Source organism: Vulpes vulpes, chromosome 1 (assembly GCF_048418805.1).
Source record: "Vulpes vulpes isolate BD-2025 chromosome 1, VulVul3, whole genome shotgun sequence".
NCBI classification, from domain to species: Eukaryota; Metazoa; Chordata; class Mammalia; order Carnivora; family Canidae; genus Vulpes; species Vulpes vulpes.
In genome coordinates this window covers 120,359,555-120,373,210 of record NC_132780.1, presented here as the reverse complement: position 1 = coordinate 120,373,210, position 13,656 = coordinate 120,359,555, and the positions used below count along the sequence as shown (strand labels likewise).

The window sequence follows — 13,656 nt, the reverse complement described above, 5'->3', positions numbered from 1 at the left end:
TGGGGCTTAAACTCACAACCCTGAGATCAAGAGTCACTTGCTCTACAAACTGAGCCAGCCAGGCATCCCTTCTATTTACTAGAATAAACAATCCTGTTTATTTGTGAAGAATGGTTTTCTTATTTTGATAGGAATTGCATTAAATTTGTAAATTGTGAGGATCCCTGGGTGGCTCAGCAGTTTAGCGCCTGCCTTTGGCCCAGGGCATGATCCTGGAGTCCCGGGATCCAGTCTCTGTGTCTCTCATGAATAAATAAATAAAACCTTTAAAAAAAATTGTAGATTGCTTTGGGTAGTATAGACTTATCTTTTTTTTAGATTTTATTTATTTATTCATGAGACAGAGAGAGACAGAGAGAGAGAGACAGAGAGAGACAGGCAGAGGGAGAAGCAGGCTCCATGCAGGGAACCCGATGTGGGACTCGATCCCGGTACTCCAGGATCAGGCCTTGAGCCAAAGGCAGATGGGCTCAACCGCTGAGCCACCCAGGCGTCCTGGTAGTATAGATATTTTATTTTTTATTTTTAATTAATTAGTTAATTTATTTTTTGACATTTTAATAATATTTGTTCTTCCAATATATGAACATGGAATGTCTTGCCATTTCTTTGTTTCATCTTTAAATTCTTTCATCAGTGTTTTATAGTTTTCAGAGTACAGGTCTTTCCCCTCTTTGGTTAAGTTTATTCCTAGGTATCTTATTGCTTTTGGTGTAATTATAAACAGGATTGTTTTCTTAATTTCACTTTTTGCTGCTGTTTCATTAGTAGTGTATAGGAATGCAACCGATTTCTGTACTTTGATTTTGTACCCTGTGACTTTACTGAGTTCATTTATCAGTTCTAGTAGTTTTTTGATGGAGGCTTTAGGGTTTTCTATATTTAGTATCATGTCATCTGCAAATCATGAGAGTTTTGTTTCTTCCTTCCAATTTAGATGCCTTTTACTTCTTTATGTTTTATAATTGCTGTGGATAGGACTTTCAGTACTATGTTGAATAAATGTGGTTAGAGTGGACATCTCTGTTTTGTTACTGACCATAGAGGAAAAGCTCTCTGATGCTCCCCATTGAGTATGATTTTGGCTGCGGTTTTTTTTCATACAAAGGTTTTATTATGTTGCAGTATGTTCCCTCTAGACCTACTTTGCAGAGGGTTTTATCATGAATGGATGTTGTAGTCAAATGCTGTTTCTGTACCTCTTGAAATGATATGTTTTTTAATCCTTTCTCTTATTGATGTGATGTATCATGTTGATTGTTCTGTGGGTATTGAACCACACTTGCATCCCGGGAATAGATCCCGCTTTATCATGATTTTTGATTTTTTAAAAATGTGTTGTTGGATTTGGTTTGCTAGTATTTTGTTGAAGATTTTTGTATGTATATTCATGAGAGATATTGGCCTGTAATTCACATCTTTCGTGGTGTCTTTTATCTGGTTTTAGTGCTTCTTCATTTTCTAAATATAGTGTTCTTTGAAGAGCAGTTTTAATATTTGAAGTCCAGTTTAAATGATCTTCTGCTACGTTTTCTTTTAGACATTTTATAGATTTAGGTTTTACATTTAGGTCTGTCATTCATTTTGCGGTGATTGTTGTACACGTTAAGGTGAGGTTTTTGTTTTTTGAAGGAATATCTCATTGTTCAAGCACTATTTATTGAAAAGACTATCCTTTCTTTACTTGATTGCATTTGTGCCTTTGTCAAAAGTCATATTTACATGACTTTTTACATCTTATTTTTAGAATTTAAAAAAAACATTTTTTTAAAATTAAGTAAACTGTACCACCAATGTGGGGCTTGAAATCATGACCCTGAGATCAAGATACTCTACTCACTGAGCCAGCCAGGTGCTCCTATTTTTGGAATCTTGATTATATTCCACTAACCTGTTCATTTTTATGCTTATGTTACACTGTTTTAATTACAATTTATTGATAGTAATTCTCAAAATCATATAATATTTTTTTCCAAAGTCATTTTTAGGAATTGTAGTTCCTTTGCATTTCATTATGATTTTCAGCTTGTCAATTTCTGAGGAAAAGAAAACTTGTTGGGATTTTTTGTTTATTAGAAATGCATTCAACACAGAGATCAGTTTGGGAAGAGCTGATAACTTGACAATATTGAGTCTTTGGTTCCACGAACAAGGCTTGCAACTCTATTCATTTAGGTCTCTTGAATTTCTCTCAGCAATGCTTTGTCATTTTCAGTTTAAGACCTTTCACATCTTAAAAAAAAAAAAAAAAAAAAGACCTTTCACATCTTTTGTCACATTTATCCTTAAGTCTTTCATATTTTTTGATGCTATCTTAAAATTTCAATTTCCAATTATTCATTACTAATAGAAATTCAACTCATTTTTGTATATATATATTTTTTAATTTTTATTTATTTATGATAGTCACACAGAGAGAGAGAGAGGCAGAGACACAGGCAGAGGGAGAAGCAGGCTCCATGCACCGGGAGCCCGATGTGGGATTCGATCCCGGGTCTCCAGGATCGCGCCCTGGGCCAAAGGCAGGCGCCAAACCGCTGCGCCACCCAGGGATCCCTCATTTTTGTATATTGATGTTGTATCTTGTACCTCCCTAAACTCATTAGTTTTGTAGCATTTTTTAATATATTGCACTGTAACTTCTACACAGACAATCATGTTATTTATGAAAAAGACAGTTTTTCTTCCTTCTTTCCAATCTGGACTCCTTTCATTTCTTTTTTAGAAATATGATTTCATCTGGTTTTTCTTTTTAGTTTGCTAAGATATTGAATTACATTGGTTGATTTTTGAGCGGTTGAATCTCTATTGGAATGAATCCCACTTGGTCATTATGTAGTATCCTTTCTATATATTGTTGAAGTTGTTGAATTATGTTTAGAGTTTTTGTATCTAAACATATACATAATGTTGAATAGAAGTGGTGACAAAAGGGATCCCCGGGTGGCACAGCAGTTTAGCGCCTGCCTTTGGCCCAGGGCGCGATCCTGGAGACCTGGGATCAAATCCCACGTTGGGCTCCCGGTGCATGGAGCCTGCTTCTCCCTCTGCCTATGTCTCTGCCTCTCTCTCTCTCTCTCTGTGTGACTAACATAAATAAATAAAAATTAAAAAAAAATTTAGAAGTGGTGACAAAAGATATCCTCCTATATTGTTCCTGATCTTAGTGGGAAAGTATTCAGTCTTTCACCACAGAATATGATGTTGAAGTTCCTCATATTCCTAGCTTGACAAAAAATTTTTATTAGGAATAAATATTAGATTTTGTCAAATGCAGTGTTTGCATCTATTGAGATGATTATATGGTTTTTCTCCTTTGGTTTGCTAATATGGTGAATTACTGTTTGATTTTTGAACATTAAACTTTTAATTCTGCATTTTGGGGATTAGCCCACCCCACTTGGTCATGTTGTGTTATCCTTTTTTACACCATTGAATTCAATGTGCTAGAGTTTTGTTTAGATTTTTTTGCTTCTATATACATGAGAAATATTAGTCTATAGTTTTGTTTCTTGTAATATCTTTGTCTGGGTTTGAAGTTAGGGTAATGCTGGCCTCATAGAATGAGTTGGGAAGTACTCCCTCTTCATTTTTTTGGGTGAATTTTGTGTTGAATCAGTATTATTTATTCCTACTATGGAATTAGTACCAGGACACTTCTGGTTCTCATTTCTATAGAAAGTAGTGTTACTGCTTCTAGCTACATGGGCCTGGGATGTTCTGTGTGGGAAGGTTTTTACATACAGTTTCAGCTTCTTTATCAGATATAGGGCTTTTTAGGTTATCTATTTCTTCCTGTGTGAGCTGTGGTAATTTGTGTCTTTCAAGGAGTTTGCCCATGTTATCTGTGTTGTGAAATTTATTGGCATAAAGTTATTATTACTCATAGTAATCTATTTTTATCTTTTCTTCTTATTGTTTTTGGGGGAGCGTCAGGTGGATAACATGTTGTAGTTGTAACAAAGTTTGAAGGAAGCACATGTCACAAAACAGTGTGAATACTCAATCATCACACTTGTGAATTCTTAAAAGACCCAATTTTATCCTTTAAGCCTGTAGAATATGTAGTGATGTCAACTGCGTATTTCTGATATTTCTGATATTGATAATTTGTCTTTTTTCTTTTTTTCCTGGTTAGTCCAGTTATAAAGCTTAATCCATTTTTATTGATTTTCTGGAAGACCCAGCCTTTGCTTTATTTGATTCTCTCTATTGTTTTCTTCTTTTCTAGTTCATTGGTTCCTGCTTTGGTCTTTATTATTTTCTTTACTCTGCTTTTTGTTTGATTTGCTCTTTCTTTTCTAGTTTTGTAAGACAGAAGCTGAGGTCCTGATTTGAGACTTTTCTTTTTTCGCTATAAGTTTTCTTAAGTATTGTATTAATGGCATCTACAAATTCTGATATGATGTTTTCATTTTCATTTAGTTCAAAATACTTTTAAATTTCTCTTTTGATTTCTTTTTCCATCATCCAGTTATATTGAAGGGTGTTGTTTAGTTTCCAAATACTTGGGGATTTTCCACGGATCTTCAAGTTATAGATTTCTTTCTTTTTAAGATTTTATTTATTTATTCATGAGAGACACACAGAGATAGAGGCAGATACACAGGTAAGAGGGAGAAGCAGGCTCCATGCAAGGAGCCCAATGTGGGACTCAAACCCGGGAACCCGGGATCATGTCCTGAGCCAAAGGCAGACGCTCAATCACTGAGCCACCCAGGCATCCCAAGTTATTGATTTCTAATTTAATTTTTTCTGTGGTCAGAGAACAGAGGTTGTATGACTTAAATCCTATTGAATTTTATTGAGTCTATGGCCCAGAATAGTTCTCTGTGTACTTGGAAGAATGTGTATTCTGGTATTGTTGGGTGTTCTATAAATGTCAATCAAGTCAGGTAATTAATACCATTATTCAAATTTTCTATTCCATACTGATTTTCTGCATACACGGTCTAGCAATTATTGAGAGAAGTGTTAAAATCTCTGACTATAATTGTGGATTCCTCTATTTCTTTGTGCAGTTCTATCAGTTTTAACTTCATGTATTTTGAAGCACTGTTATTAGTTCATAATGTTTAAGATTGTTATTTCCATTTGATAAATTGACCCCTTTATCCTTAAAATGATAAAACTACCTTCTTAATCTCTGGTTATATTCTTTGTGTGTGTGTTTTTTTTTTTTTAAATTTATGATAGTCACACACAGAGAGAGAGAGAGAGAGGCAGAGACATAGGCAGAGGGAGAAGCAGGCTCCATGCACCCGGAGCCCAATGTGAGATTCGATCCCGGGTCTCCAGGATCACGCCCTGGGCCAAAGGCAGGCGCCAAACCGATGCGCCACCCAGGGATCCCTCTGGTTATATTCTTTGGTCTGAAATTTACTTTGTTTGATCTGAAAGTAGATAATTTCATTTTTCTTTGGCTAGTATTAGCATAGTTCCTCTCTTTCCATCCTTGGGATCTTGTTTTTATTTTATAGTAGGTAGGTCTGGAGCCGTGCTCATAGTAAGCCTGCTTCTCCACTACTGAGGCAAGATCTTCCTGAACACTGTAGCCAGTGCCTTTGAATTATGGGTTTTTCCAGTCTGGCTAATTGAAATAGATACTGGTCCCAGCCCAATGTGAGCAACAAGAACCATTCCCTCCAATCCTTACAGATGGTTCTTACTCGGGCCTAGAACAATTTCCTTAGATTTATGTATGTGTCATAAATACCTGAGGGAGAACACTGTAGATCTGTCCAGTACTTTGTCTTCTGTGCAACTGTCCTCTTTCTGTTTTTTCTGTCCTGTGAACTCTAGCTGCTTTGGTCGCTGGACTCTCTGGTCTGTTTTCCCAACTCAGGGAGTCTTCCAGTCTCTGTCCCAGCTTTCTCTTCCTTCTGCCATGCTTGGAAACTCTCGAAGTAGCAAACTGGGGCAGTTATAGGACTCCCCTTGTTACTTCCTGTCTCTCAGAGATCCTTTACTGCTTCATACAGAGTATCTTGAAAACTGTTGTTTTAGATATTATGCCTGATTTTTTCTTTTGTTTTGCTTTAGGTAAATTGGGTGGGGTGGTATATCTTGTCCTTGTTAGTTCATCTTGGCCAAAAAGGGAGGTCAAGTTATTGCTTTTTTCCTCTTTGAGATTGGATCCTTTTTCTTTTTCTTTCAGTTTTTTGGGCGTGAAATGGCAAGGCTTAGAAAAGTTGTAAAAATTATTCAAGGAACACCTGTATACACTTCATCTAGATTCATCAGCTGTTAGCATTTTGCCACATTTATGCATGCTTATTCTCTCTTTGTAATTTTTTTTAAGATTTTATTTATTTATTCATGAGAAACACACAGAGAGAGGCAGAGACACAGGCAGAGAGAGAAGCAGGCCCCACACAGGGAGCCCCATGTGGGACTCAATCCCAAGACTCCAGGATCACACCCTGAGCCAAAGGCAGATGCTTAACAGCTGAGTCACACAGGTGTCCCATTCTCTCTCTCTCTTGCTCTCTCACACACATACTTTAACTGAACTATTTGAGAAAAATTGCAGACATCATGATAGTTACTCATTAAATAATTCTTAAGAATAAAGTCACTTTCCTATATAACCATAATACAATGATCAAATTCAAGAAACAGTATAGTAGAAGCAGAAATTGCCTTTAAAAAATAATTAATTTATTTTTAAGAGAGAGTGTGAGAAGGGGGAGGGGCAGAGGGAGAGAGAGAACCTCAAGCGATTCCACCCTGAGCATGGAGCCTGATGCAGGGCTCAATCTCATGACCCTGAGATCATGACCTGAGCCAAAATCAAGGGTTGGACACTTAACCAACTGAGCCATCTAGGCACCCCCAGAAATTGCCTTTTAACGGTTGGGCTCAGGAAAAAAAATAATAAAAAAATAAAGGCTGGGTTCAGAACTGGCACCCCTTCCCTTCCATTCTACTCCATTTGTCAAAGCAGTCATAGGCCAGCTCATATTTAAAAAGAAGGGAAATATGTACCCATTTCTCAGCCAGAGGAGTGTCAAAGAATTCCAAGCTGTTTTTAATCTACCACACTGTACATATCCATTTCCTATTGTCTCAGTAATATACTTTGTAGCCACTTTTCTTCAATCTGGAAATTCAGATATCAAATATCTTTAGTCTCCTTTAATCTGAAACAGTTTTTATTTTTCTTTGTCTTTTATGACATTGAAATTTTCACTGTGGGGAGGCCAGTTGTTTTGTAGAATGTCTCTTAATTTGGGCTTATCTGACAGTTTCCTCATGATTAAATTCCAATTCTGTATTTTTGGCAGGAATCTAATAAAGGTGATGTCATGGCCTTAGAACCCCATCTTGTGTGTGATGCCAACTTGTACTACTGGTGGACTTTGAGTACTTGATTTAGGTGATGTCTGCCAGATTTTTCCAATGTCCTGGTGCTCTATCTCCATCATAATTGGTAAGTAATCTCCAGGGACATCCTTTATTTTTCTTTGCCTTTAAAGTAAAAAAAAAAAAAAAAAAAAAGAGTTCTTTATCCTATGTTAGAGAATCCTTTAATCTATTGTGTATCAGTTCTGTTGACTTTACTTATGCTTGGTGATTTTGTTGTTGTTGTTAACTTGCATTTGTGTGTATCCTATGGGACTGTCACAAGGATGCATCCTCCAGGTGGGTGTCTATGGCTTCTGCTTAGAGCAAGGAGACTTGGCAACTCTTCAAGGGCTCAGGTTTGGTTTTGCTTTCAATCCCACATTAATGTGGGTAGAAACTCTCCATGCACCCTCAGCAAAACCCCAGATCTGCTCAGAGCTCAGCGACCTGACCCAGTGCTGGTTCTTCTCATGGTTTGTCCCTTGTGGGTTAGGGCAATTCTCGGAGAACCTCTTACATTCCTGCAGAAGGCAGGGTGCCCTGGAGAATCTGGCCTGCTATCCCGCCTGCCTAAGCAGAGCTCACTACGAGTTTCCACGTAAACCTCTAGTGATAAATAGGTTTTTGTCTTGCTTTTCTGTTAGGATATCTTTGAAGAAGTTAGGATTTCTCCCAACTTATTCAGTTAATATTCTCAATCGTCCTGTGACATGGGAAAGGCAGGTAATTGGGACATCCAGGGAAGCTGCAAGGTGTCCGGGCGATGTAAGGTACGTTTAACTAACCTCCAAAGCCTCAGTTTCCTCTTCTGCAAAACCAGAACTAACCATCTCTGAACTAACCGAGGATGCTTTGTGAGCGTTTACGGGGGATGAATGTGCGAAGCTCAGCCCCGAGCTCAGTATGATTAGCACAAGGGTTCACGGTCTCGGCAGAGACGAGCTGCCCGGCCCTCCCTCGCCCCGCTAGGTCTCCCCAATCAACCCCCGGGGGGGCGGGGCCGGTCGGGCTGGGGGCGGAGCGCACGGGGCAGAGAGTCGGGCGGCCCCGTCCCGCCCCCAAGGCCTCGGCCGCGCCCACAGACCCCGCCCCAGGCCCCGCCCCCGAGGCCCGGGGAAGGCCGGGGGCAGAGCGCACCCGGGCAGAGCAGGACGGTCCAGCCCCGAGGTCCCGCCCCCGGCCCCGCTCCCGAGGCCCCGCCCCCGAGGCATAGTCCCCGCCCCCAAGACCGAGGCCCCGCCCCCGCCTCCGCCCGGAGCCCCGCCCCCGAAGCCCCGGGAAGGCGGGGGGCGGAGCGCCACGGGAGCAGAGCCGGGCGGCCCCGCCCCCAGGCCCCGGCCCCGCCCCCGAGGCCTCAGCCCCGCCCCCGGCCCCGCCCCCGAGGCCCGGGAAGGCGGGGGGCGGAGCGCCACGGGAGCAGAGCCGAGCGGCCCCGCCCCCAGGCCCCGGCCCCGCCCTCGGCCCCGCCCCCGAGGCCCCGGGAAGGCGGGGGGCGGAGCGCCACGCGAGCAGAGCCGGGCGGCCCCGCCCCCAGGCCCCGGCCCCGCCCCCAAGGCCCCGGCCCCGCCCCCGCCCCAGGCCCCGCCCCCGAGGCCCCGGGAAGGCGGGGGGCGGAGCGCCACGCGAGCAGAGCCGGGCGGCCCCGCCCCCAAGGCCTCGGCCCCGCCCCCGCCCCAGGCCCCGCCCCCGAGGCCCCGGGAAGGCGGGGGGCGGAGCGCCACGCGAGCAGAGCCGGGCGGCCCCGCCCCTAGGCCTCGGCCCCGCCCCCGCCCCAGGCCCCGCCTCCAAGGCCCGGGGAGGGCGGGGGCGGAGCTGCGCTCGGGCCCCTCCTCCCGGGCGGCCGCGGCGGCCCGGGCCCGGGTCTCGGCCTCCGCTGCTGCGGGAGGTGCTCGCGGCGCCGGGGCCTGCGGTGAGTGCGCCGCGCGGGGCTGGCCGGCGCCTGGGGGGGCGGGGGGCCGGGGGGCGCCGCCGTGGGGCGCCCCGGGGTGGCTGCCGCGCGGGGCCGGGCGGCGGGGCGGGAGCGGGGGCCTGCGGAGGCCGAGGCGGGCGGGGGGCGGCGGGGACAGGCTCGGGCGGCCCCGGCCCCCGGGTGGCCCCTGCCCCCCGCGGGTGCGCGGGCGGGAACGACTCCTTCCTCCTGGGAGCCCCGGCTCGCGGGGCTTCTCCTGGGAAAGCGACCCGCCGGTCCCAGCCCGGGGCCTGCTGCGGCCGCCGACCCACCTGGGCTCCAGGGACCTGGGAGACACCTGCCCGGAGTCGGGGGCGGCGGCATCCCCCGGGTGTGGATCGGCCTTCCGTGGGCGAGGGCCGACTCCAGTGCGCAGCGTCCGGCAGGACGGGGACTGGGACAGGACCTTGGGATTGGGGCCTTCGGGGAGCGGTGGGTGCAGGGTGCTCCAGGGTGGGAGAGCGAGGAGGCGGCGGAGGCGCCCAGGCACCGGGAGAGCTCTGCAGCCCGGGGTGACGAGCGAGGAGCGAGGAAATAGTAATTCGAGGATTGAGGACAGGTGTGTGTGTGTGTTGGTTCCTACATTTTTAAAGAAGAGATTTTATTTATTTATTCATGAGAGGCAGAGACCCAGGCAGAGGGAGAAGCAGGCTCCTTGCAGGGAGCCCGACGTGGGACTCGATCCCGAGTCTCCAGGGTCAGGCCCTGGCCTGAAGGCAGAGGCTCAACCACTGAGCCACCCAGGCACCTTTAATTTCTGAATTTTTTAAGAAAGGGAGATAACATGTTGGGGATGTAAGAAAGGGAATGTCTGATAGGAATGAATATTATTCTGGGTCCTGGCGAAGATAATGGGCTTGAAAAGAGGGGTGGAGGGCTCTTCCAGGCCGGAGGGCTGGGCAGGAGTGCTGCACGGCGTCTCTCTAGGAGAGTAGATAATGCTTGGTTGGACCACAGTTTATCTTTTTGGAATTTTATCTTCTAGAGCAAGGTTGGCCGTTAAACCCCACGAAATTGCAGGATTTTTCAGGTTCCTGTCATGTGTGCCTTGATCAAATTAGAAACATCTGTTGGAGAGAAGCACTGAATTGTTTGAACCACATAATCTCGTTGGGGAGGGACAATAAAACTAGCTCTGTGGCACTATTTTATAGGACACTTGGTAGAATATGTATTTAGTATCTATTTTAAACTGAGCTAATAATAATGGGTGCTTTTTCCAGAGATTCATACAAATAATTTGAGAGCTAACCATCTCTTAGAGATCTTTATTCAGAGTGGGAACATCGGAAGCAAGTCGGTGGAGGTTTTAGTCTCTTTTTTTTTAAGCCATCAAGGGACAGTGGTGGTTTCTCAAACATACCTAGGTTCCTGTTGAAAATATGAATTTCCTGACATCACCTCAGACTTTAGGAATAAAAATCTCTGGAGTAGAACCTAGGAATAGGAATTTCAAACAGAGACTGCAGTATTCTCTGGCATTGAAAATTATTCACAGGCTTTCAGGGTTTTTTGGTTTGTTTTTTTTTTTTGTTTTGTTTTTAGATTTGGCCTTGTTGGGACCTCTTTAGAACAGATCTCCTTAAAAGTTATATGAATGAATTGCTGCCAAACTAATGTAACTGAAAATTTATAATCCTGTCTATTGTGTCATCTTTAAATTTTAATATATTTTGAAGGAAATCTATGTAGTCACTTTATCAAAAAAAAAAAAAACCAGTGTTGTTTCTGTCACAACCCCCCCCTTTACAACAACTAGAACATATGAGAAAAAAACAATTTCTCTAATTCTGTAATTAATAACCACCAGTGATTTTTTTCTGGCATTTTATATATAAAAGACATGCATGCCATACATATAGAGAAAAATAAGAATTGTACACATACATTTTTATATTGTTTTTTTTCCCCGCTTTGCTATCATGAACACTTTCTCATGTAGTCAAGTTTTTTAACACCTTTTTAATAAAAACATGTGTTCCAGCACATGGAGGTATTGTAATTAATTAAATCAGCTCCGTATTGTTAACATTCTGATTCTTTGTGATTTTTGGTTATTTTTATAATGTTGGTTTGAATATTTTGGTCTGCCTTTCTGATTATTTCCTTAGAATAAATTATTGAATGATGGAATAAAAAATTATTCAACTGGATTTTAATAGTCTCATTTTCACATATCTTTTTTAAGATTTTATTTTTGAGTAATCTCTACAGCAGCGTGGGGTTCAAACTCACAACCCTGAGATCAAGAGTCACGTGCTCTACTGGCTGAGCCAGCCAGGCACCCCTCACGTATCTTCTTACTGCTTGTCCTCACTGGAAGGAAAATGAACATTGCTGAAGGATCTCTTGCATTTTCGGCCCATTCTCTCATTTCAGTGGTTCTTAAATTTTAATGGGTAGAAGAATCATCCGGGAGCTAGTTAAAAATTCATTTTCCCAAGTCCCAGGCCCAGCTGTTCTGAGCTATAAGCTCTGGAGTAGGGCCCAGGAATCTGTAGTTTGAACGGATTTCCCCAGTGAATTTGCTGGAGGCGTTCTTGGAACATTAAACATGCTTTTTTAGAAAAGGGCAAAACAGATTCAGAAATTTTGGTTACTTGCCGAAAGCCATTCATACATCTGGTAGTGAGATTTGAACTCAGCTCTTTGTGACTTCAGAGCCTTTGTTTTTCCCATTTCCTTAGGCCTTCTCAAGCCTTTTCATTGGTGTGCCCCTAAGGACGGCAGAAAGGGAACTCTGGCTGACCTCCTGCAGGGCTCTCTGGGATGTGTCACAAGTACACCATGAATCTCCATTAAAATCCCCCATCAGAAATTCTTCTGAATTCTGTGATGCTGTGTAACATATACTTCACAAACCAGTTTCAGTCCTTTGCTAGCTAAGCGTATTTCACGTTTCCTGACCTTTCTGTGGCAACTCTTGGTAGGACCGTCCGGTCAGGGACACTGCTCCAGAGTGCCCTGAGGCTTCAGGGTGGAAGGGACCATCCAAGCAGCAGTTCCTTTCGGAATTAGGAGAGAGAAGCACTGCTTTTGTGTTTTTTGTTTGTTTGTTTGTTTGTTTTGTGGAAATTTATTTCCTCCAGATAAATTCTCCCCTATGACAAGGTATAGAATAGCATATATGAATGATGAGAAATCCTAAATTTAGTTTATCCTGTAAAACAAGAAAATGGTTCACCCTCATTAAGCTTTTGAATATTCAATGACAGAGGAGCAGAAGGTGGTGGGCATGAGGGAGAGCAAGTGCCATCTATTCGAGATGGGGCTCTTTCCCCTTAGAAAAGTGTTGGTGTTAGTAAACCGAAGGGAGCTGGTATGAGAGTGAGCCTTTTTCAGTTTTTAAATGTTCCCCAAATGGAATTTCCCCTGGTCTTTATTAATGTTTGTTTTTCCTTCCCTTTCCCCTCTGTCTCATCAGTTTGGTAGTTGCCTGGGATGATGCTGATGAGTTCTTAAGTATTTCAACTGGTAAACTCTAGGTAGTCATTGGTTATTTATCAAATTCAGCACCTGCTATGTGTCAGGTGAGCTTGAGGTCCAGGAATATAAAAAACAGTGATTCTCTTTGAGAATTAAGTTACTCTGACTGCCCTGTGTTGACCTCGGTTATACTCAGTGTCCTACTTTAAAAATTTTAACTTTTAATCTTTTTTAAAGATTTTATTTATTTATTCCTGAGAGACACAGAGAGAGGCAGAGACATAGGCAGAGGGAGAAGCAGGCTTCCCACGGGGAGCCCGATGGGGAACTTGATCTCAGGACTCTGGGATCACGACCTGAGCCAAAGGCAGACGCCCAACCACTGGGCCGCCCAGGTGTCCCTTAACTTTTAACTAAGTTTAGACTTAGAGAAAGTTTGCAAAAATGGTACAGAGAAATCACTCAACTTCCCCTAATACTAGACAGTTATATAACCATGGTTCAATTATCAATACTATTAACTAAACAGATTTTATTTGAATTTCATCAATTTTCCTGCTAATAATTTTTTTGTTGTTCTTGTATCCAGAATCTACATTGCATTTAATTATTTCTCCTTAGTCTCTTCCATCTGAGATAGTTCCTCAGTTTTTCCTTGTCCTTCATTATTTTGACCCATTTGAAGAGTGCTCATTAGTTATTTTATGGAGTTTAAAATGTCACTGATTGATGAGGTTGATAGGTCTTATCACTGGTGATATTAAACCTAATCACTTAGGGTGGTATCTACTATGTTTCCCCACTATAAAGTTATTATTTTTCCCTTTGCAACTAATAATTATCTTGGAGGTGCTACTTTGAGAGTTATACAAACTCTGTTTATCCTCAAATTTTCACCTACTGATTTTAATACCCATTGATGGATCTTGTCTGCA

General features: G+C 43.1%; 1 protein-coding gene and 1 non-coding gene across 4 annotated transcripts in view; one reads left to right on the top strand and one right to left on the bottom strand.

The window, feature by feature from the left end:
* The window catches only part of B4GALT4 (beta-1,4-galactosyltransferase 4), a 62,789-nt gene that overhangs the window by 25,689 nt on the left and 23,444 nt on the right, over positions 1 to 13,656 (top strand). For 2 of the 3 annotated variants that reach the window (XM_072724154.1, XM_025990108.2), the window contains exon 2: positions 7,287 to 7,432. The gene's annotated coding sequence lies outside the window, so the exon portion shown is untranslated. Of the gene's footprint in view, positions 1 to 7,286; positions 7,433 to 9,155; positions 9,257 to 13,656 lie in introns of those variants that run through there. The other variant, XM_072724151.1, reaches the window with a different exon arrangement.
* On the bottom strand, positions 3,931 to 4,034 carry LOC112913845 (small nucleolar RNA U13). The gene has a single exon (XR_003233760.1). It is a non-coding gene; the product is annotated as a small nucleolar RNA U13 (small nucleolar RNA).